Here is a 25576-nt window from a genome sequence, read left to right on the forward strand (position 1 = left end):
AATGAGTAGGATTTTCTTATGCTAAGCGAATTATACTAGTAACAAGTTTGTGATTTGTGATGGTGGCTGATTCCGATAGTGAAGAAATTTCATTACAGGTAGGTTGAAAAGGCAGAATGCATGTGATTTGCACGTGTGGATGCAGGTAAATAAATAGTAAAGCTCATTGATAACAGAGACCATTATAATTTGAATAAGATTATATTCTTTCCAGGAGAGATAAAGAGTAATGAAAGACAATTCAGAGCTAGTTTGTTATTACTTCATCAAATACCTCAGCCTCAAGCTGATAAAACTCGTGTGCACGTCTCCTGTGAGACATTAACGACAATGATGCTGCTAACCATTTGTAGTGATTTCTGAAATCATTAATATCACTGTTTAAATGAGTTTGTGATGGAGTGTAACACAGGCCAAAGCCAGAGGTGAAACCTCTACATGTGCTTTCATAAAACCAGAAGCGATGAATTATGGGCGACAATAAAATGAATTGTATTCAACCTAGACAGATGCAACGGAGAGATAATTTCCCTGTGAAACTAACAAGGGGCCTTAATGAGATATTAATTATGTTACTTATAAAAACTCAGAATCAAATAATTACTTTATTTGCTTAAGTCCTATTAACCCCATTTAAAAATAAGCACTTGATTTTGCAAATACTAATTATATTGATTCTTTACAGGTTATATTCAGTTATTGTCTTTATTGTTCCTTAATACATCAATTTATCATCTGTAATCTTCCCTAACCATAGACCACAGATAGCTATTTCTGAAACAGATCATCTTCAGATTGTCATACAAAGGGTGATTTGGCATTTTGTTTTGGTTTAATGTAGTGTCTGTTCGATAAGAGGATAGGTCGCATTTTTCCAGCATTCATCTGAGTATGATGGAAAATATTCACAAAGCTTTTAAGGCACATAAACAAGTAAATAAAAATAAATAGTGATGGAACATCTTAGATATGGAACATCAGATATCTAAGGTTAGACATAGTATCTTGCATCTGACAGATTCTTCACTTTGAAAATTGTTATTTTAAATTCTTAGTGTCACGATAACTTTTTGTATCCGATTTGCTTCCTGTTGAATATTCATTGTGACTGTCACTCAATAAAACATATCATTTTAAAGAGACTATTTTTTGATGAAGAGCAAAATACCATTTTTTTTAAATATGAGAGGTGTTGATGGGAATATCTATAAGTTAAAATATTCTTTCAGAAGAGAAATTGTTACTGGCATAACTTTTCTCCCTGAAAAAAATTCAGTCCCATGACATTGCAGAGAGCTTTTTAACTTTGTACATATACATCTTTAAAATAAAAACTAATTATGAGTCAGAATTCTCCAGATATCTTATAAAGCATAAACCTTCTCATACAGCTGGTGGTGATTTAGTAGCTAAGTCTTGTCGATTCTTGTGACCCCCAGGCTCCTCTGTCCATCTCATATAGCTACCAACACATAATTTATCATCTCATATTTTTTGTAGTTTTAGCTGCTCTCACTGCACATTAAAAATATTAAATTGCCATGGCCCTTGCAAAGCCATCTGCCCTTGCATTGACTGCTCTTAGATGGAGTTGCTTGTGGATCCACCGACAGATCTGTTATGTAGAAGCATTTGACAGTTTGCCTTTCAGGGGTGAAATTTACCCTCACTGAGTACACACTTCGTTATGCTGTCTTACCTCCACTTTCTTGCCTTGTCATTCTTCCAGCTTCTGTGATTGGGAGCAGCTTTTCAACTATATATTTGCTGGTTCTATCCGCAGATGGTCATCTCTTCTTGACAACTGTGTCAGCTGTGGTTCCCAGCTCCAGCAGGCAGTCCTTGACCTTCTTCCTACGTGTGCTTTAGTCTGTTGTATCCTCAGTCTGTTTAACTTGTTCTGAACCTTTAGCCTCAATAATAAGTTGTTTACCAGGTTCCAGCTCTGACTTGCTTGTTCTGACACCTGACTCACTGGGCACCTGATACCTGGAGATTATTGTAGAACCTGGCAGTCAGTCCCTACCACCCCACATATGTTTGGTCCAGACATCCTCCAGATTATTCTATGCTTCTCTCTAGTCTCATAATTCAAAGAGCTAACATTAAATGTGCCGGGTATTTGTGTCCAAGAAACTCTACCAGAATTAAAATTACTTCCACATACATTCCATGCTTTATCTTTTTTTGCTGTTCCATCATCAGAGAACATGTCCTATAGTTTTCCCCATCTCCATGCCTTCATTTGCTTCAAAGGTGGCTCACTGGGAGAGAATCTACCTGCCGATGCAGGAGACAAGTGTTCGACCCTTGGCTAGGGACGATCCCCTGGAGAAGGAAATGACAACCCACTCCAGCATTCTTGCCTGGGAAATTCCATGGACAGAGCCTGGCCAGGCTACAGTCTAGGGGGTCCAAAAGAGTCAGACATGTCTTGGCAACTAAAACAACAACAACAATGCTTTCATTTGTTTTCATTTATTCTTCTGTGTAACATGAATTGTCTAATTGTTTTCTCCTTGTTTTTTCTCCACCTTTCTCAACTAATGATTAATTTGATTCCTGAATACTTAGAGAAATTATTTCTTCTCTACAGGCCTATTAACCATTCTCACCCCTCAGGCACAGGTCTTTACTATTCTCATTTGGATTGTTTCAGGGTCTCCTTATTAATTTTCCTGCCCTCAGTTTTACTTCTGTGAATGTCATCTTCCAACCAGGTGTGAGAATAGCTTTTCTAAATGGTTTATCTGACCTTATTAGTACTTTTTAGTATCATCCAAAGGTTCTTTACTATTTGCAGTAAAAAATAGGAAATAGTATTAAGTTATAGTGATTTTACAATTTATTGTTCAAATTAGGATACATGAGTGGAAAAGAAACGAGAAGGGGGCACCAGAGGATGAGATAGTTAGATAGCATAACTGACTCAATAGACAGGAATTTGAGTGAACTTTAGGAGGACAGAGGAACCTGGCATGCTGCAGTGCATGTAGTCACAAAGAGTTGGATGTGACTTAGCAACTGAACAACAACAACAGCATAAATAGGCAAAAATCTGGGCCAATGGCAATACATGGTTGCTTTGGTTAAGAGGCTGTATGTGGTCTGATACTTTGGAGTTCTCACAGGAGAAGATGAGTGCATGTCCTTCTACGCCACCATCTTGTTCTATCAGTCTGAAAACACGGACTGCTTCCAAATTGGGAAAGGAGTATGTCAAGGCTGTATATTGTCACTCTGCTTATTTCACTTATATATGGAGTACATCATACGAAACGCTGGGCTGGATGGAGCACAGGCTTGAATCAAGATTGCCAGGAGAAATATCAACAACCTCAGATATTCAGATGATACCACCCTTATGGCAGAAAGCGAAGAAAAACCAAAGAAACTCTTGATGAAAGTGAAAGAGGAGAGTGAAAAAGTTGGCTTAAAACACAACATTTAGAAAACTAAGATCATGGCATCTGGTCCTATCACTTCAAGGCAGATAGATGGGGAAACAATGTAAACAGTGGGAGACTTTGTTTTGGGGGGCTTCATAATCACTGCAGATGGTGACAGCAGCCATGAGATTAAGATACTTGCTCCTTGGAAGAAAAGCTATGACCAACCTAGACAGCATATTGAAAAGAAGATTCATTAGATGGCCAACAAAGTCCATCTAGTCAAAGTTATGGTTTCCTCAGTATGCATCGATGTGAGAGTTGGACTATAAAGAAAGCTGAGCACCCAAGAATTGATGATTTTGAACTGTGGTATTGAAGAAGACTCTTGAGAGTCCCTTGGACTGCAACAAGATCAAACCAGTCAATCCTAAAAGAAATCAGTCCTGAATATTCAATTCAAGGATTGATGTTGAAGCTGAAACTCTAATCCTTTGGCAACCTGATGTAAAGAACTGACTCACTGGAAAAGACCCTGATGCTAGGAAAGGTTGAAGGCAGAAGGAGAAAGGGATGACAGAGGATGAGATGGTTGGATGGCATCACCAACTCAATGGACATGAGTTTCAGCAAGCTCTGGAAGTTGGCAAAGGACAGGGAAGACTACCGTGATGCAGTCCATGGGGTCGCAAAGAGTCAGACATGACTGAATGACTGTATTGAGCTGAAATGGTCTGATATCCAACTTCTGCTTTAGTCTCAACTTTTCTGATCCCAATCTCACAATGTGCATTCAAGTTCTATTTCTGCCTCTATTATTCCACATCTCAAAGTGTTTACATGGTGGCCTATCTGCCTGGACTACCCACCATTACTCACCCTTCACTTGGTTAATACCTAATTGTTCTTTAATACTTAATTCAGGAGTCACTTCCTCTAGGAAGCTTTCTATAACACCCTGGCAATGCAGGAGATGGAGGTTTGATAACTGGGTTACAAAGATCCCCTGGAAGAGGAAATGAAAACCCACTCCAGGATTCTTGCCTGGAGAATTCCATGGACAGAGGGCTACAGTCCATGGGGTCACAAAAAGTCAGACATAACTTAGAGACTGAATAACAGCAACTATATATATATATATATATATATATATATATATATATATATATAGACCAACTATATATATATATATATGTATATGTATGTATATATATGTACACACATACACACAGAGACACATATGTCTGCTAGAGTGCTTATTACATTGCTATCTGATTAATTTTTTCTGCTAAACTGTAAGAAAACTTAAGGAAAGATACTTTATTTCTCATTTCTGCAAACAGAATACAAATTAGTAGCAACAGTAGTAGTATTTATGGATATATATAATAATTATATAGATATAAAAATATCTTACTTGAGGTTATGAAATCGATAGTCTTTTGGAGTGAAAGATAATAAAGCAGTATGTATTAATAGAGAGCATATTCTAAAGAAATTTGGGAAGGTTTCTGAAAACAGGAAGAATCTAGACCTTACCGTGAGGTTGAACAGGAGTTTGGTAAGTGGAGTAAGTAGTGGAAGGCATCAGTCTAGTATCCTTCATTCGAAGGATGAAGAGGAACTTCATTTGACCAAATTATCAGAGAACAGTTGGGTCATCAATGATCTCACACTCTGCAGATTTTACTCTATGTCAAGTTTCTGAAAAGTACTGAATGATAACGCCTTCTCCTCCCTCAAGAGCAATTTGCTTAAAAAAAAAAAAAAAAACTTGTCAAAAAGTCCAATGAGAAAATTACTGGTTCACAAAAAAAAAAAAAAAAAAAAAATTGTTGACACTTGCGAATTTCAGATGCACTACATTTCCTGTCTTAAAAAATAGGGAAAAGAAAGGAGGTGGCAGGAATGGATACGATTTTTTCCCATATGTCTTTTTGGATCCATCATAAGCATGTGTGCACAAAGAAATAGATACACATTTAGATTCTTAGATACTAAAATCAAGTCTGACTTGTCAGAATACCAGATGGCAGTTTGGTCTGTAGATGATTATTCACACATCCAAGATAACTTAAAATTACATTGTATATATAGAATGTTGAGCATATTATATCTGAAGATATCTAATGTAAGGAATCTATTTTTGTTTTTCCTCTGTGTTGTGAATTTTTTGGCTCAATACAAATTATACACCAGTGACACTTCAAAACAAAGATCTTAATTGTTATTTTTCTTACATACTAGAAACCTGGAGAATTTGTATACTATAAATAAAGAGCAAGAACTTTTATCAGTTTGGTAGAAGTTCGCAGAAAGAATCACACAATAGGAAAGACACAGACTGAATTGAAAATGTTTTAAAAGAAAGAAATTCACCACCATTTATAAAACTTTTGGAATTTTTGACATGCACAACTCTTAAAATAGAAAAGTAGGAAAAAAATGTAGATATAAAAATATCTCACTGAACTTTTGACGTGGCACAGACATGACATTTAAAAAATATTTTTTAAAGTTTGAAGAAATATTATTGATGCATAAATATTTTGGTAAATGGGATTTTTGAGTTGAGCCTGTGTGGAGATAATATGTATTTATTTTTAGTCATTATTATTTTTGCTATTATGGGCTTGCTTTGTGGCTCAGTGGTTAAGAATGCACCTGCAATGCGGGATACCTGGGTTTAATCTAGGATTGGAAAGATTCCCTGGAAAAGAGAAAGGCTACCCACTCCAGTATTCTGGGCTGGAGAATTCCATGAGGTTGCAAAGAATCTGACACAACTGAGCAACTTTCACTCACTCACTCATAGTAAAAAGCAATGCTTTGTGAACAGTTCAGTTCAGTTGCTCAGCCATGTCCTACTCTTTGTGACTCCATGGACTGCAGCACGCCTTACCTTACTGTCCATCACCAACTCTCAGAGTTTACTCAAACTGATTTATTGGGTCAGTGATGCCATCCAATCATCTTATTCTCTGTCATCCCCTTCTCCTGCTAGCTTCAATCTTTCCCAGCATCGGGGTCTTTCCAAATCAGTCAGTTCTTCACATCAGGTGGCCAAAGTATTGGAGTTTCAGCTTCAGCATCAGTCCTTCCAATGAATATTCAGGACTGATTTCCTTTAGGATGGACTGGATGGATCTCCTTGCAGTCCAAGGGACTCTTTCAAGAGTCTTCTCCAATACCATAGTTCAAAATCATCAATTCTTTGGTGCTCAGCTTTCTTTATAGTCCAACTCTTGCATCCATACATGAATACTGGAAAAACCATAGCTTTGACTAGATGGACCTTTGTTGGCAATGTAATGTCTCTGCTTTTTAACAAGCTGTCTAGATAGGTCATAACTTTTCTTCCAAGGAGAAAGTATCTTGTAATTTCATGGCTGCAGTCACTATCTGCAGTGATTTTGGAGCCCCAAAACATAAAGTCTGTCACTTTCCACTGTTTCCCCATCTATTTGCCATGAAGTGATGGAACCTGATGCCATGATCTTAGTTTTCTGAGTATTGAGTTTGTAGCCAACTTTTTCACTCTCCCCTTTCACTTTCATCAAGAAGCTCTTTAGTTCTTTGCTTTCTGCCATAAGGGTAATGTCATCTGCATATTGGAGGTTATTGATGTTTCCCCAAGAAATCTTGATTCCAGCTTGTGCTTCATCCAGTCCAGCACTTCTCATGATGTACTCTGCATTTAAGTTAAATAAGCAGGGTGACAATATACAGCCTCGAGGTATTCATTTCCCTATTTGGAACCAGTCTGTTGTTCCATGCCCAGTTCTAACTGTTAACTTCTTGACTTACATACAGATTTCTCAGGAGGCAGGTCAGATGATCTGGTGTTCCATCTCTTAAAGAATTTTCCACAGTTTGTTGTGGTCCACACAGTCACAGGCTTTGACATAGTCAGTAAAGCAGAAGTAGATATTTTTCTGGAACTCACTTGCTTTTTTGATGATCCAACAGATGTTGGCAATTTGATCTCTGGTTCCTCTTCCTTTTCTGAAACCAGCTTGAACATCTGGAAGTTCATGGTTCACATACTGCTGAAGCCTGGCTTGGAGAACTTTGAGCATTACTTCACTAGCGTGTGAAATGAGTGCAACTGTGTGGTACTTTGAGCATCCTTTGGCATTGCCTTTCTTTGGGATTGGAATGAAAATTGACCTTTTCCAGTCTTGTGGCCACTGCTGAGTTTTCCAAATTTGCTGGCATATTGAGTGCAGCAGTTTCACAGCATCATCTTTCAGGATTTGAAATAGCTCAACTAGAATTCCATCACCTCCACTAACTTTGTTCATAGTAAAGTAAAGTCACTCAGTTGTGTCCAACTCTCTGAAACCCCCTGGACTGTAGCCCACCAGGCTCCTCAGTCCATGAAATTTTCCAGACAAGAGTACTGGAGTGGGTTGCCATTATGATTCCTGAAGGCCAACTTGACTTCGCCTTCCAGGATGTCTGGCTCTAGGTTGGTGAACAATTCAGCTATGACCATTCAGGTATGCCATAGTTCTTCAGGCATTCTGTCTATCAGATCTAATCCCTTGAATCTATTTGTCACTTCCACTGTATAATCATAAGGGATTTGATTTAGTTCATACCTGAATGGTCTAGTGGTTTTCCCTACTTTCTTCAATTTAAGTCTGAATTTGGCGGTAAGGAGTTATGATCTGAGCCAAAGTCAGCTCCCAGTCTTATTTTTGCTGATGGTGTAGAGCTTCTCCATCTTTGGCTGCAAAGAATATAATCAATCTGATTTCGGTATTGACCTTCTGGTGATGTCCATGTGTAGAGTCTTCTCCTTTGTTGTTGGAAGAGGGTGCTTACTATGACCAGTGTGGTCTCTTGGCAAAACTCTATTAGCCTTTGCCCTTTTTGTTCTGTACTCCAAGGCCAAATTTGCCTGTTATTCCAGGTATTTCTTGACTTCCTGCTTTTGCATTCCAGTCCCCTATAATGAAAAGGACATCTTTTGGGGGTGTTAGTTCTAGAAGGTCTTGTAGGTCTTCACAGAACCATTCAACTTCAGCTTCTTCAGCATTATCGGTCAGGGCATAGACTTGGATTACCGCGATATTGAATGGTTTGCTTGGAAAAAAACAGAGATCATTCTGTCATTTTTGAGACTGCATTAAGGTTGTTTTTGAGATTGTAATGACTTAATCCAAGTCATTTATGAGGTTGCAATGTTGACTTGTGAACAGTAGATGATCACATAATCTTTTAAATTTGTATCTAGTCAATTACCTTATTAATTATATGAAAATAAGCTATTTGCTTGTTTTAAATTTTATGCCATCTCTCCAGTTGTTTTCTGGGAGAACTGACTGCTGCTTCAGGATGGGGTTAGGAAGGAGTGGGAAGGGAGAATTATAGTGAGGAGGTTTGAGGATGGTTTCATTATCTTGAGAGTGGTAATGATTTCAAGGTGTGTACATGTGCCAAAATGTATCAAAACATGCATCTTAAATATGTGTAGTTTTATGTTGCTTGCAGAAGAATATGAGTCAAGCGAATTGAAGGAAAACAGCAGCTTGTCAGGGCAAATAACCTTCCTCTCTTTTTTTGTCCTTTCACATTTGACTATGATTAAGATGAGGGTGCATGCTTCCTCAGTCCATCTGACTTTTGGGACCTCATAGGCTGTAGCCCACCAGCCTCTTTGTCCATGGAGTTTTCTAGGCAAGAATAATAAAATAAACTGGCATTTCCTACTCCAGGGGATCATCTTGACCTAGGGATCGAACCCATGTCTCTTGCATCTCCTGCATTGGCAGGCAGATTCCTTAACACTGCACCACCTAGGAAGCCTAGATGAGGGTAGATATTTTTCTAGGTAGGAAGCCTAGAAGTAGATTTTTTTCTGGAACTCACTTGCTTTTTTGATGATCCAACAGATGTTGGCAATTTGATCTCTGGTTCCTCTTCCTTTTCTGAAACCAGGTTGAATATCTGGAAGTTCATGGTTCACATACTGCTGAAGCCTGGCATGGAGAATTTTGAGCATTACTTCACTAGAGTGTGAAATGAGTGCAATTGTGCGGTACTTTGAGCATTCTTTGGCATTGCCTTTCTTTGGGATTGGAATGAAAACTGACCTTTTCCAGTCCTGTGGCCACTGCAGAGAGGATAACTAATTGAGGGATATGGAAGAACTCCTACTGCAAATCCGAAGGCACCTGCAGACCTCCTCCATTGGCAAATGTGAAAGCTTGGTTCATAGTGAAGGAACTTCACATGACTTGCCTCATTTTCTAGAATCACTTGCCTTCAAAACTGTTTACATGGAAAGAATGTCCAGGATTTTGTAGTAGTTGCCTGGAATCAATTTTATTTCTTATAAACAGTCATTGAAAAAACAAATACATCTTACAGATGCAGATTTACCATTCCTTAGGCAATCTGCACAAAGTCAATTCTTTTGTCTGATTTACCACAGTAAAAGAATAAATTCTCTTTTGCTTTCACAGTAGAATTCTGCTTTGTGTAGCGGTCACTTAATTTTAGCCTTTATAATCTGATCTGACAGGATGGGATGTTAAAACAAAGAGCAATGAAAATATGTTATCCAAAATAGTTTTTAGGCCTACAAAGTGCTATAGCCCATGGTAATGAATTCAAATGCTGTAAACACATAAATCTATTTTTCTTGATATATAGTTTTAGAATTTTCTTAAAGCACAGTTGCATACCTTCTATACAATTCGATTGGAATATAAGGTAACACAGTCTCTTCCAAACTTCCTTAATTACAAACTATGGACAATCCCCTTTTCAGTAAAATCTGCTTTCTGGATTTTATTTATTTAATCAGTGATGTTGAATATCCAAATACTTAGTTTTTACCTACATGGTCTTTGTTCCCTGTAGTATCAGTTTTTTTTTTTTCCTCTGGATATTTTGGGTAACTCATATGCAGAGCCCAAGAATAGTTAAAGCATAAAACCGAGATTCATAAATCTAACTTCTATCCGTTTCTTGTCACAACTGACGATAACCTTGAAGAAATCACTTAATCTCTTTGTGCATCCATCACTTCGCTATAACTCTTGGATAATGATACTTATCTCACGGATAAGAAGGAGATGTTAATGTTTGTAAAGCCCTGAAGATCTTTAGATAAAGTCAACTAGCACAGAATACTAACATAAGTAAGTCACTATTGTTATATTCCTTCCTCTAACCATTTCAAGATCTATCTATATATGTACATATAGGTCTATGAAATATATAAATGTATACATAAATGGATCATTACAAGTACTTTATCCACGTTACTTTATATAAATCAGTCACTGGAAAATGTAATATACTAGATGCAAAAGGATTTTGGTGTAATATATATCAATTGCTCCATTGAAATTAATAAACTTCCTTTTTACCTGCCATTCTGTATGGATGAGATTCTCAGACGCAATAAATACACTTTTATAGAACATGCCTTTGTACCTGCCTTACATAAATCGAGGGAATCAAAACTCTGAATTGCTTTTTATTTCTTAGTTTCTAGTATCTACAAATGAACAAAATACTACTAAAATATACGAGCACCTAGAATCTTTGTACTATACATTTTATATTTTCTCAAATTATCCGTTAATTTTACTCAAGTGACTTCATCTACTCTAAAAAGGAATTCGGCATATTGTTAGAAAAAGAGCTTCAGGAGAGTCAGTGATAAAATGGACAAGGTTCTGTGCTCAGGGATCCTATGATTTTGTAAAATACACTTTGTTCAGTCACAAGTTGTGTCCAACTCTATGCAACCCCATGGACTTCAGCATACCAAGCTTTCCTTTCTCAGAGTTTGCTCAAGTTCATGAACATTATGTCAGTGACTCTATCTAACCATCTCATCCTCTGTCATCTCCTTCTCCTTTTGCCTTCAATCTTTCCCAGCATCAGGGTCTTTCACAATGAGTCAGCTCTTTGCATCAAGTGGCCTTAGTACTGGAGCTTCAACTTAATCATCAGCCCTTCCAATGAATATTCAGGGTTAATTTCCTTTAGGATTAACTGGTTTGATCTCCTTGCTGTCCAAGGAACTCTCAAGAGTCTTCTCCAGCACTACAATTCAAAAGCATCAATTCTTCAGTGCTCAACCTTTTTTATGGTCCATAAAATGGGAAAATACATAACTACCTCTAAAACAGAGCCTGAGAGAATGCGATGGTCCCCTACAAACTAAATATGAGAAAGCATAGAAGTGATTCATTCTTGCTGGGGAATCTGAGAAAGTTTTATGACAGAGAAGTGACTTTAACATGAGTATAGATGGATAAGAGAAGGCAATGGCACCCCACTCCAGTACTCTTGCCTGGAAAATCCCATGGACAGGGAAGCCTGGTAGGCTGCAGTCCATGGGGTCGCAAAGAGTCGGACATGACTGAGCGACTTCACTTTCATTTTTCACTTTCATACACTGGAGAAGGAAATGGCAACCTACTCCAGTGCTCTTGCCTGGAGAATCTCAGGTACGGGGGAGCCTCCTGGACTGCCGTCTATGGGGTCACAGAGTTGGACACCACTGAGGCAACTTAGCATCAGTAGCAGCAGCATAGAAGGATAGGTGCTTAGGATAGTATTAGGAGGAGAAAAGGTAAGAGTTTCAAAGAGTCAATTTTTTTGCAGATATAACATTTTGAAAAAATAGCATCAGAGTGAAGTAAGCCAGAAAGAGAAAAACAAGTGTCATATATTAATTCATATATATGGAATCTACAAAGATGGCACTGATGAACCTACCTGAAGGACAGGAACAGAGATGCAGACATAAAGAATAGACTTGTGGGGAAAGGAGAGGGTGGGGCAAATTGAAAGAGTAACATTGAAACATATACATTACCATATATAAAATAGATAGCCAGTGGGAATTTGCTGTATGGAGCAGGGAGTTCAAATCTGGTGCTCTGTGATAACCTAGAGGGGTGGGATGGAGTAGGAGGTGGGAGGGGGGTTTCAAGAAGGAAGGGACATATACATACCTATGACTGATTCTTATTGATGTATGATAGAAAGTAACACAATATTGTAAGGCAATTGTCCTCAATTAAAACAAAATTTAAAAAAAAACTTAATGTAGTGTCCTTATGGCAGAAAGTGAAGAGGAACTAAAAAGCCTCTTGATGAAGGTGAAAGAGGAGAGTGAAAAAGTTGGCTTAAAGCTCAACATTCAGAAAATGAAGATTATGGCATCTGGTCCCATCACTTCATGGCAAATAGATGGGGAAACAGTGGAAACAGTGTCAGACTTTACTTTTTTGGGCTCCAAAATCACTGCACGTAGTGACTGAAGCCATGAAATTAAAAGACGCTTACTCCTTAGAAGAAAAGTTATGACCAATCTAGATAGCATATTCAAGAGCAGAGGCATTACTTTGCCGACTACGGTCCGTCTAGTCAAGGCTATGGTTTTTCCAGTAGTCATGTATGGATGTGAGAGTTGGACTATGAAGAAGGCTGAGCACCGAAGAATTGATGCTTTTGAACTGTGGTGTTGGAGAACACTCTTCAGAGTCCCTTGGAGTGCAAGGAGATCCAATCAGTCCATCCTAAAGGAGATCAGCCCTGGGATTTCTTTGGAAGGAATGATGCCAAAGCTGAAACTCCAGTACTTTGGCCACCTCATGTGAAGAACTGACTCATTGGAAAAGACTCTGATGCTGGGAGGGATTGGAGGCAGGAGGAGAAGGGGATGACAGAGGATGAGATGGCTGGATGTCATCAGTGACTCGATGGACGTGAGTCTGAGTGAACTCCGGGAGTTGGTGATGGACAGGGAGGCCTGGCGTGCTGTGATTCATGGGGTTGCAAAGAGTTGCACATGACTGAGTGACTGAACTGAACTGACTGTAGTGTCAGTGGGGGTGTCTGAGTTCAAGAATAGCAGAAGCAATGTAGCAACACATAATTGTCAGCCACCAAATGAATGAAATTATTGTAATGAGCAACAAGACTAGAATGGCCAGCATGGGATACTCACATATTGAAATACACAATAAGGGGGAATAAAGCATTAAGTTGTTAGACCTAAGAAAAATGGCAGCCAATGAGGTCATTATTTTATTAAAAATCAAAAACAACAAACAGTGGGAGAGCAGAAGATGATGTCAGTCTATGATTTTCACAGTGGAAAATCTTAATCCAGTTTCCATGTGATAGGTCTTCCAAGAGCAGATAAGCCTAAGTCAGTAACTTAAGCAATACTTGGAAACTAAAACACCTTGATGGTCCCTCATCACCGGAGGAGAACTGGGTCAGGTGATAAATGAATTCTTGGCCTCCATTTGCCTCACAATGAATCCAGTGGGTAGGAGCACCAACGAGTGGTCATTTTTCCACTCATGGGTACCTAGTGAGGATAAAAATAGTTGGCAGCTGATGAAAATTTCACACTGGCTTCCTGTGGAGTAAGAACTAAGATTATGCTGCTACTGCTAAGTCACGTCAGTCGTGTGCAACCCCATAGATCGCCTCCTACCAGGCTCCCCCGTCCCTGGAATTCTCCAGGCAAGAACATTGGAGTGGGTTGCCATTTCCTTCTCCAATGCATGAAAGTGAAAAGTGAAAGTGAAGTTGCTCAGTTGTGTCTGACTCTTCCTGACCCCATGGGCTGCAGCCCACCATGTTCCTCTGTCCGTGGAATTTTCCAGGCAAGAGTACTGGAGTGGGGTGCCATTGCCTTCTCTGAAGAACTAAGACTTTTCTGTAGAGAAACTGAAGAGCATGGCTTGGACACTGTACATATATTCTTGGCTCAGTTAGAAAATAAGAAGCAATACAATTATTTTAAGTTGAATGGCAGCAATTAGTGCTATTTTCAAACACTTAAAGGAATTAGGTATGATAATCTTATCATGTTGTGGTTAGTTGCTCAGTCACGTCCAATTATTTGCAATTCCATGGACTTTTCCCAGGAAGAATACTGGAGTGGGTTGCCATTTCCTCCTTCAGGGAATCTTCCAACCCAGGGTTCAAGCCTGTGTCTCCTGCATTGGCAAGCAGATTCTTTACCACTGTTCAATTCAGTTCAGTTGCTCAGTTGTGTCCCACTCTTTGCAACCCCGTGGACTACAGCATGCCAGGCTTCCCTGTCCCTCACTAACTCCCAGAGTTTATTCAAGCTCATGTCCATTGAGTGGGTAATGCCATCTAACCATCTCATCCTCTGGTGTCCCCTTCTCCTCCCACCATTAACCATTCCCAGTATCAGTGTATTTTCCATGAGTCAGTTCTTCACATCAGGTGGACAATTGGAGTTTCAGCTTCAGCATCAGTCCTTCCAATGAATATTCAGGACTGATTTCTTTTAGGATGGACTGATTGGATCTCCTTGCAGTCCGAGGGATTCTCAAGAGTCTTTTCCAACACCACAGTTCAAAAGCATCAATTCATTGGCACAATTCTTCGGCATCATTCTTAGCTCTCTTCACAGTCCAACTCTCACATCCATACATGACTACTGAAAAAGACATAGCCTTGACTAGATGGGCCATTGTTGGCAAAGCAATGTCTCTGCTTTTTAATATGCTTTAGTTAGGTCATAACTTTTCTTCCAAGAAGCAAGCGTCTTTTAATTTCATGGTTGCAGTCACCATCTGCAGTGATTTTGGATCCCCCCAAAATAAAGTCTGTCACTGTTTACATTGTTGCCCCATCTATTTGCCAGGAAGTGATGGGACCAGATGCCATGATCTTAGTTTTCTGAGTGTTGAGTTTTAAGCCAATCTTTTGACTCTCTTCTTTGGCTTTCATCAAGAGGCTCTTTAGTTCTTCTTCACTTTCTGCCATAAGGGTGGTGTCATCTGCATATGTGAGGTTATTGATATTTCTCTCGGCAATCTTGATTCCAGCTTGTGCTTCATCCAGTCCAGCATTTCTCATGATGTACTCTGCATATATGTTAAATAAGCAGGGTGACAATATACAGCCTTGAGGAACTCATTTCCCAATTTGAAACCAGTCTGTTCCATGTCCAGTTCTAGCTGTTGCTTCTTGATCTGAATATAGATTTCTCAGGAGACAGGTCAGGTAGTCTGGTACTCTGGTCTCATGAAGAATTTCCCACACTTTGTTGTGATCCACACATTCAGAAGCTTTGGCATAGTCAATAAAGCAGAAGTAGATGTTTTTCTGGAACTCTCTTGCTTTTCTGATGATGCAATTGATGTTGGCAACCACTGAGCCATTTTGAAACCCATACTACATATGGATTTATCATATGGTCTTACCGTGTCACATTTCATTCATCAAAATATCCTCTGGATTATAAAATGGCAGAAGATGCCTTTTAGATAACCACGTGATAGTCCCCATCACAAATAATATACTGAATGTGGGTTTGGTTCAGGAACAAATCAACAAATTCTCTGGCACCTTATGCTGCTATTGTTGAGTGTGTTCTTTTCATCCTTAAGGAGAAAGTGGAACAGAACAACTGGTATTCCTTTGAAAAGGATGGCAATACATCTTCATTGTTTTGTGCTACAGCTTGAATTATTTTCTTGTCCTTTGTCACAGTGCAGTCCATCACCCTCCTCCCCTCCACCAAAAACAAAAACAAAACGTAATCATCTGGACAATCTATGAAATCTCAAACTGTTCTTTCATACTGATGACATTGTTTTAATTTATTTGGGAAATATGAAATGGAAAGAAATATGGCAAAGTAAGAGACATGAGCATGAGAAGATATAAAATAAACCTTATGGAGATACAGGGGACTATTTGATACTAGTGAATATTTTAGAGATACAATGATCTAATATATCCCATCCAAGATAAAGAACAAGTCATTACTCTTTGTAACCCCTACCTCTAAGAAAGATGCACAGTGCTTTGTGGGCCTTTAGGACACTGGGGACATTAATAACATATTTAGTAACTCAAAAGACTACTGGTGTAGAATAGGCTACCTGTGGTGGCTCAGACAGTTAGGAAACTGCCTGCAATGTGGGATACCCAGGTTGAATCCCTGGGTTGGGAAAGATCCCTTGGTGAAGAATATGGCAACCCACTCCAGTAGTCTTGCTTGGAGAATTCTGGGGATAGAGAAGCCTCGTGGGCTATAGTTCATGGGGTTGCAAAGAGTCAGACACGACTGAGCAACTAACACTTTCATAGAATAGGCTACAGAGAGAGAAAACTCTGTGCAGATTCAGGCTTTGGAACAAATGATGTGATAAAATAAAAACTTGTTTTTTGGTTGCTCGGTCATGTCCGACTCTTTTGTGACCCCATGGACTTTAGCCCGCCAGGCTCCTCTGTCCATAGGATTTACCAGGCAAGAGTACAGGATTGGGGGTGCCATTTCCTTCTCCAGGGAATCTTCTAAACCCAGATAGTGATATGTCTCCTGCATTGGCAGTTGGGTTCTTTATCACCAAGCCACCAGGAAAGCCCTATGAATCTTCAATACCAGGAAACATTTTTTTTTTCAAGATATAATCAGATAATTTTATCCCAGTTTGAAATATTATACCGAGATAACCTGAAAGAGATAATTTTTTTTCACTTGATACTGATATCACCTATGCCTTCATTCTCTTTGCAAAAGATAATGTTTCTAACATTAAAAACAGTGATGCCAATAATAAAACAATAAAATATTCCAGATTCCAAAATATTTTTCTGTATTGCATAATTGAATTTTTTGAAAATTGGACTAGGATAAATAGATTCGGGGAAACAAAACAAAGGAATATGTGGCTGAAGTAAATTTGTTTTCTACATAAGTATGAAAAAATTAAAAGAAATATAAATAAAACTAAACCCTCACTGGAATCCTATATTTGAACATTAAACATTACTTATTACTGCAAATCATGAAAATTAAGTGTTTAAATTTGTGTAATAGAATGGATAACACAAAACACAAAGATAATGAAACTTTGGAAATTAGCAGTAATATTTATTTTATATAATACAGTGAAAAACACTGAATCTATACATATAACAAGATATTCCATCTTTGAGTATTATAAAATGACATTTTATATAGTAATGGGTATTGAATCTGAAGGAAAAGTTGACAGTAGGTGTGAATTAAGAACAATATCTTTTAGACTACTTTCCCTAGAGAAAAGATTTTTAAGAATTTTTTTCTCTAGTTGTATGCTAGCCCTCTTAAAATCATTGCAGATACAATCAGTTTCTGAAATGTCTTTTATAACTGTCAAAAAAGATAAGATTACAGATTTGTTCGCTCTTCAAAGTGTGATGTCATAAAGTCCCATTTGCTTCAGCAAGAATCATTATTTGTCATTTTTGACAGTGTTTCAACATGATCAGGAAGAGAAACATGGAAATAGTTAAAGGGATAGTTAAGAAATAACCCTGAATTTTCATAGGAAATCTTTCAGAATCCAAAACCCAGACTAAAAATATGTTTTTAGTTAATGCAATTAGAGTTTATTTTAACCATAAAAACTTTTAAAGTATGATTAGAAATACTAACATTTTGTATTAAGAATATTGAATGTGAAATCAGTATGACTGCTCTGTAACTATTTCTGCTATCTTGGACAGGTGATTTAAACTTATACTTCTATTGGGCTTCCCTCCTGGCTCAGCTGGTAAAGAATTCACCTGCAATGTGGAAGACCTGTGTTTGATCCCTAGATTGGGAAGATCCCCTGGAGAAGGGGACAGATATCCACTCTAGTCTATGGCCATACTACCCTGAATGCACTGGATCTCACCTGATCTTGAAAGCTAGGCAGGGTTGGGCCTGCTTAGTACTTGACAGGAGACCACCTGGCAATACAAGGTGCTGTAGGCTTTTTGCCTCCCTTCTCCTTTGGGCTTTCCTCTTAGCTCAGTCAGTAAAGAATCTGCTTGCAGTGCAGGAGACCAGGGCTTGATCCCTGAGTCTGGATGATCCCCCTGGAAAAGGAAATGGCAACTCACTCCAATATCTTTGCCTGGAAAATCCCATGGACAGAGGACCCTGCTGGGCTGCAGTCCATGGAATCACAAAGAGTCTGGCACGACTGAGGGACTAACAACTGTTTTACTTTCATACCTCAAATTCCTCTTCACTAGAATGAGAACAGGAATATAATAATATTAGTTAACATTTATTGAAATCTTGCTTTGTGTCATCTTGCTTGAAAAAAATATAAGTAGATATATAGTTCTTACAACTGTAGGAAGAAATTACAATTTTTCCTTCATCTGAAAATCCTCATTCAGCAAATGAGGAAACTGAGAGAGACTGGCTTTGTAACTTTCCATGGATATTCATTTAGTAAGTGTAGTAGCTGGCATTCATAATCTGAAGTTCTAATTCCATAGTCTGCTTTTCTAATGATGAAGAAAAAGCTAAACTTTCTTTTTATGAAAGTTACAAAAATAGGGGAATTGTCCTACCATATCATAACTTACCAAAGTTTGCTTAATACTTTGGTTCTCCTCTAATATTTTCTTTCTCACAAATAATATTGCCATATTTCCAGTTGTGTAATCCAAAATTTTGAAAATCATTTTTATCACCCCTTCTCTCTCTTTCTTCATAACTATTCCATCACCATAGCATATTAAGTTTAACTGATTTAGAATCATCTTCTGTGCTTCTATATGGACAATTTTCTAGATAAAATTATCATCATCTCCCACCTATACTACTGCAATCTACTTTTTTTTTAACTTTTAAAAATTTAAAAACTTTTAAATTGGAGGATAATTGCTTCACAGTGTTGTATTGGTTTCTTCTGTACAACATGAATCAGCGATCAGCATTTATATATATATATATAAATAGTTGCAGAAACCAGTAACTGAGAAACCAAGCACAACACTCGGAGAGTCAGAGAACTCAGGTTTATTATGCCAGTGGACCCAGAGGAGTTACCACTCCAAGCTCTGAGCCTCGAACAAAGGGGTTACAGGGTTTTAATAGACTATAGTGGGAAACACTAGCTGCTAATAGGCTGGTTTAAACTAAGGGGTTTTTTGTGCACAGGAACAGCAGTCAAAATGGGAAGGGGAATGCCTGACCTTTACATGGACAGGCATGAATAAGCAGGTTTGCAGGGGCTGAGCAGTTGCAAAAAGCAGGGCAAAGGTGAGTGAGATAAGCTCCAGTTCCTAGTACTGTAGGTCCGCACTTTCTGAGACTACGTGACCTACATGATTCAGACTTTGCAAGGAGTAAGCTGAGTTACGGAGGCAGAAAGAGCAGGAGGTTATGTAAAATTTTAACTTTTCCTTTTCATCTCCCCCTCTTGATGCTTCTATCACTCATTGTAGAAAGCATCATCTCATGTTTTTGTAGGACATTCAGAGCTCCCCATCGTTTAAGGGGCTATACTGAGCTATTACCATTTGTAACTTTATGGATTCAATCCGAGAGGTTATAAACTGGGTAATTGCATTGAGAATACAAGGGCCAAAGAAGAGCATGGCAAAGAGCATGAAGACAGGCCCTGTTAAATTGAGAAGCCGAGATGCCCAGCTCCAGGTATTGTTCCAATTACCCCAGGAATTAGCTATTTTCTCTCTCCTTTTTTATGATTTGTTTCCTTAGCTGTTGGGCCATGTCCCTGACTATTTCTGATTGGTTTACATAAAAGCAGCACTCCATTTAAGAAGGGGCATAGTCCTCTGTTTTCAGCTGTCAGTAGATCTAGACACCTCCTATTCTATAAAACCACCTCAGCCAGGGAGTCTTGTTGGTCCTGTAATGAAAAGCACAGCAATAATATCGATTAGGGACAGACACCAGGATTGACAATGAAAATCCATTGATATTTCGATAGCCGGATCCTCAAGCTTCTGCCGTGCTTTGACCAGCCAGCTGCCGGAATATGGCTGGAGCGAGGCTGAAAAACCCTCAAGCTTCTGCTGTGCATTGACTAGTCAGCCTCTGGAGTGACTAGAGAGGGGCTCAGCGTCCTTCATGAATGAGGACCGTTGTCTTTGGAACCTGACCTTGAGGAGGTCTTTGGGGCCCCGAACTGCTTTCCAGGTGTCCTCATCACAGGAAGCTGCTGCCTTATTGACTGTGGTGTGGTGGATCCAAGTGATGACACCTGTAACTTTAACAGCAGTAAAGGTTGCCAGGACGATAGTGTGAGGGACTGTTCAAACTGGCTGAAGTGGTTCCTTTTTCTAATCTTTAACCCATGCCTCATCTCCTGGCTGATAGGGATGAACCCAATTGCCCAAAGGAATGGGCGTCCTTTCTAAGGTTTACCCGGCAATATGACGAAAGACTTTTCCCAGGGCTTGAACGTGTTGGGACATCTCCAGGTCAGCTGGTTGTTGGTGGTCTACCTTGAGCTTTTCTATCACTGGGGGTGGCCTCCTGTATAAGATTTCAAAGGGAGAATAGCCTGAGGACCTCAGGGTGCATTTTCGGAGAGAGATGAGAGTCCACAGAATGATAAGGCTGCTTGTTCCTGCATTGTCTCGGTGTTGGTCGGGGAATATTCTTGTCATACTACTACTTGGAGAAAGTTCAAGAAAGTCATACTACTACTAGTAAAAGTCTCTGGACCATACCTGTCTTACTAGCCTCTTGGTCCAGGAAAATATTTTCTCTTGTTGCTTCTTCTCATATCTAGAGTTACATTATTATAATTATTGGTCTCATATGGAACTGTATATCAGCATTTTATCACAGGCTCAGACACACATTTGGTAACATAAGAAATAATCTTTTGAAACAAGCTACGTAGAAAATGTGGAGAAGGAAATGGCAACCCACTCCAGTACTCTTGCCTGGAAAATTCCATGGATGGAGCAGCCTGGTAGGCTACAGTCCATGGGGTTGCAAAGAGTTGGACACGACTGATTTACTTTACTTTCTTTCTTTCTATGGTTTCTTTCAGAGAAGGAAATGGCAACTCACTCCAGTGTTCTTGCCTGGAGAATCCCATGGACAGAGGGGGCTGGTGGGCTGCGGTCTATGGGGTTGCAAAGAATTGGACACAACTAAGCAACTAACACACACATAGAAAATGATATAGCTAGCAGTTATCAGTAAGGTCATAAGCAAGAATTTAAATACAGAACTTTCATTGGGTATAGCCCAGTATACCCCAGGTCATCTGAATCAGTTAAATGATTATAGCCAAGTGTTCATCTCCTGGTTGTACATCAAGGAGCATCTGACCTTTACCCAAAGACTGGTTACTGAGATAAGCTTTAGAAATAATCTTAGAGTGTCCTTTTTAATAAATTAATTAAACCTTTTAGCAATATAGTATAACAAGGAACTATTTCACAAGTGAGTCTTAGTAATCACAGACCTTAATTAACAAAACTAGAACGTAATATTCAGTGAAACATAATCTTTTTCCTTTTTGCGGAATTCACTGTAAAGGCATTAACACGTAGCCAGGAAAGGCTTTAACCCATCAAGTAAAAATTAAGTCTGTCAGGGATCTGGGAAAAGCCAAGTGGCTGTCTTGTATTTCCCATAGCCCTGGTTCTCTGATTTTTAGCTGTTGTTTATCCATTTTTAATTTCTTGGTATAGGAGCAGACTATTGCCATGTTTTAAGGACATCAAGATAGCAGAAGTCTAACCATCTGGGGTTATTTTTTTGTAGAAGCAGAAGGAGCTTTGTCTACATATACCATAGTCTTAAATAATGCTTACTTACTTTACCAAAGTAAACAAAAAGGTTTTAAAAACAAATATAAATCACTTAAAGTGAAAGTGAAAGTGAAGTCGCTCAGTCATGTCCGAATCTTTGCGACCCCATGGACTATAGCCTACCAGGCTCCTCCATCCATGGGGTTCTCCAGGCAAGAATACTGGAGTGGATTGCCATTTCCTTCTCCAGGGGAATCTTCCCAACCCAGGAATCGAACCCACATCTCCCGCATTGCAGGCAGATGCTTTAACCTCTGAGCCACCAGGGAAGCCCCTAAAGGCAAAGAAATTAATAATCTGTTATTAAAAGCTGCACTGTAACAAAATGTTCTCTAAACAGAGAGAACTAAATTCCAGTCTGTTACCAGCTTACTTTTAATAACAAAATTTGTTTATCTGCTTAATCTTAGAAAATCTTTTCCATAAATTTTGAAGAACTAGCAGTATTCTAAAAGCATGAGACTAAAACCATAGAAGACCTGCTTAAAATCTGATTCTATTGCAATTGACAAAGAAACCTGGTCATTGTTGTGACATGTAACTGTTTAACATGGTAAGTAGAATTGTAATTGACCATATTTTATCTGGGCATATCAGATCTATATGAATTTCACACAATTTTAGGATATCTTTATTAGTAACACCAACCATAAAGTATAACCTGAAAAGATTTGTCATCCCTTCAGCAGTACTCCCCATATCATTTAACAAGTCCAGTGAACCCAGGTAGCTTAATAGCTCTTTGGGATGTCCCAGGGGCCCTCGGAAGCATCCCAAAGTTAGCTAGAAGTCAAGTTATTTAGGAAGTTTTGTCAACAAATATCATAAGGGTTTATAACAGTCAGGTAGGATCATATAAGTCACTATGAAATAATAGTTTTTCACTTAGCCAAATTTGACAAAAGATTTTAAATGTAAATATAGAACGGATTAAGAGGTAAAGAAACTTTAACCTACTATTAAAATCTGTTCAACATCTAAAGAAAGTATATCCTCTTATCAGAGAGGAAGGCCAAATTCAAGTTTTGCACTAGCTTACTTTAAACTCATTTCAGTTCAGTTCAGTTCAGTCACTCAGTCATGTCCGATTCTTTGCGACCCCATGAATCGCAGCACGCCAGGCCTCCCTGTCCATCACCAACTCCCGGAGTTCACTCAGGCTCACATCCATCGAGTCACTGATGACATCCAGCCATCTCATCCTCGGTTGTCCCCTTCTCCTCCTGCCCCCAATCCCTCCCAGCATCAGAGTCTTTTCCAATGAATCAACTCTTCGCATGAGGTGGCCAAAGTACTGGAGTTTCAGCTTTGGCATCATTCCTTCCAAAGAAATCCCAGGGCTCATCTCCTTTAGAATGGACTGGTTGGATCTCCTTGCAGTCCAAGGGACTCTCAAGAGTCTTCTCCAACACCACAGTTCAAAGGCATAAATTCTTCAGCGCTCAGCTTTCTTCACAGTCCATCTCTCACATTCATACGTGACTACTGGAAAAACCATAGCCTTGACTAGACAGACCTTAGTCGGCAAAGTAATGTCTCTGCTTTTGAATATGCTATCTAGGTTCGTGATAACTTTTCTTCCAAGGAGTAAGCGTCTTTTAATTTCATGGCTGCAGTCAAACTCCTGGATTAGGTAAACTTAATTAAGTTTATTTTAAACTTAGTCCTAACCATGCACAAAACTTTTTTTCAGGGTCACTTTCCACAAACCTTCTAATCACTTTTTGTAACAGCTACCTGTATGTCACACCTATTTTTTCCCCTTTTATAAAATGTAATTTTCTTTTTAATATCTTCTTTGTTAAAAACATACATCCCAATTCCTTACTACATTAGCAAACAAACGTTAATACTAGATATTTAATATTGAATTTTCCCAGTTTATGTGAATCTGAAATTTATTTAGGTTAATTTTTCTTGTATTTAGAATTGTTTGATTTGTAAATGCTTATTTTCCTTTAGGCCGATTAAATTAGAACTCATTCACAACTTCAACAGTATTATCAGAAAAAAAAAAAAAAACAACAACAAAAAAACAAAAACAAAAGACATACACTGAGACATACATAAATCCAGACAGACAGACTGACAGAGATCTTATAGTTTCCTATTTGAGATTTTAAATATCTCTTTGACCCCCCTCTTTTTTTTTCTTTGCTTGAAGTTTTACCCAAGGCTGAGGTCTCAGGCAAAGTTGGCTGTGTGTTTCAAGGACATGGAAAGGGTTAACGTCAAGCTTTTTCCTAGGCAAGCCTTTTAACAAGCTAGTTGTTTTTAATTGCATATGCAATAAGAATTGGTTTTGCAGTTTCCAAAAAGAAAAAAAAAAACAAACAACTTTCTCTCACTCTGTGCAATCAGCAATCATGCACTCACAATCTTTCAGAGGCTATCACAATGTCTCCCTCCCGGGAGTTACAAGGCAGTTATCAGTCACAATGCCTCCCTTCTCCTGAGTCCCGGTTCTCCCTATCTGATGCTCCCTCCCTGGGAGTGCCAAGGAGGTGATCAGTCTCCTCTTCTACCCATTGGGGCAGGACTTGACTGGAGACTGGCCCTGGGACCTTACCTGATCCTGTGGTTACTCCTGGTGGGTTGGTCTATCCCTCCAAAGAGTCTAGTCGGGATTTGGCTGTCCAGAGAGTTGGAACACCAGTGTGAAAGAGAACCCGGAATACCATCAGGTGGCATGTCTCCTCATTCGTCTCAGGATTCCTTTGCTCCAGCCTGGCCCAGCCACCTTTCTGGCGGCTCAAGGGGCTGGTGTGGTTGGAATCTTGCTGGGCCTCCAGAAATGTTGCAGAAACCAGCAATCGAGAATCCAAACACCAGACTCAGAGAGTGTAATAAACTCAGGTTTATTACGCCAGCTGGCCCAGAGGAGTTAACCCTCCAAGCTCTGAGCCCCTAATAAAGGTGTTACAGAGATTTTATAGACAGACTATAGTGGGCAATACTAGCTGATTATAGGTTGGTTTAAACTAAGGGTTTTTTTTTTTTTTTTTTTTGTACACGGGAACAGCAGTCAAGATAGGAAGGGAGATGCCTAACCTTTACATGGACAGGAATGATTAAGCAGGTTTTCAGGGACTGGGCAGTTGCAAAAAGCAGGGCAAGGGTGAGCGAGATAAGCTCCGGTTCCTAGTACTGTAAGTCCACACTTTCTGAGACTACGTGACCTACATGATCCAGACTTTGCAAGGAGCAAGCTGAGTTATGGAGGCAGAAGGAGCAGGAGGTTATGTAAAATTTTAACTTTTCCTCTACAATATTACTGCTTCCCTTGTGACTCAGATGGTAAAGAATCTGCCTGCAATGCAGGAGACACAGGTTTGAGCCCTGGGTCAGGAACAACACCTGGAGGAGGAAATGGCAACCCACTCCAGTATTCTTGCCTGGGAAATTCCATGGATAGAGGAGCCTGCCAGGCTTACAATCCATGAGTATGCAGAGTTGGACAGGACTGAGCCACTAACCCCCCTGCACACATACACACCTATATTCCCTCCCTCTTGAGTTTCCCTCCCACCCTTCCCCCATCTCACCCTCCAGGTCATCACAGAGCACTAAGCTGAGATTCCAGT

General features: G+C 39.1%; 1 protein-coding gene across 6 annotated transcripts in view; it reads right to left on the reverse strand.

Moving 5' to 3' along the window:
* PIK3C2G (phosphatidylinositol-4-phosphate 3-kinase catalytic subunit type 2 gamma) overlaps window positions 1–24791 on the reverse strand; it is a 668476-nt gene extending 643685 nt beyond the window's left edge. For 3 of the 6 annotated variants that reach the window (XM_060413352.1, XM_060413355.1, XM_060413356.1), the window contains exon 1: window positions 24562–24791. The gene's annotated coding sequence lies outside the window, so the exon portion shown is untranslated. Of the gene's footprint in view, window positions 1–1699; window positions 1866–24561 lie in introns of those variants that run through there. The other 3 variants (XM_060413349.1, XM_060413354.1, XM_060413353.1) reach the window with 1 other exon arrangement.
* Window positions 24792–25576: the final 785 nt, after the last annotated feature.

The sequence above is a fragment of the Ovis aries genome, chromosome 3 (genome assembly GCF_016772045.2).
Source record: "Ovis aries strain OAR_USU_Benz2616 breed Rambouillet chromosome 3, ARS-UI_Ramb_v3.0, whole genome shotgun sequence".
NCBI lineage: Eukaryota > Metazoa > Chordata > Mammalia > Artiodactyla > Bovidae > Ovis > Ovis aries.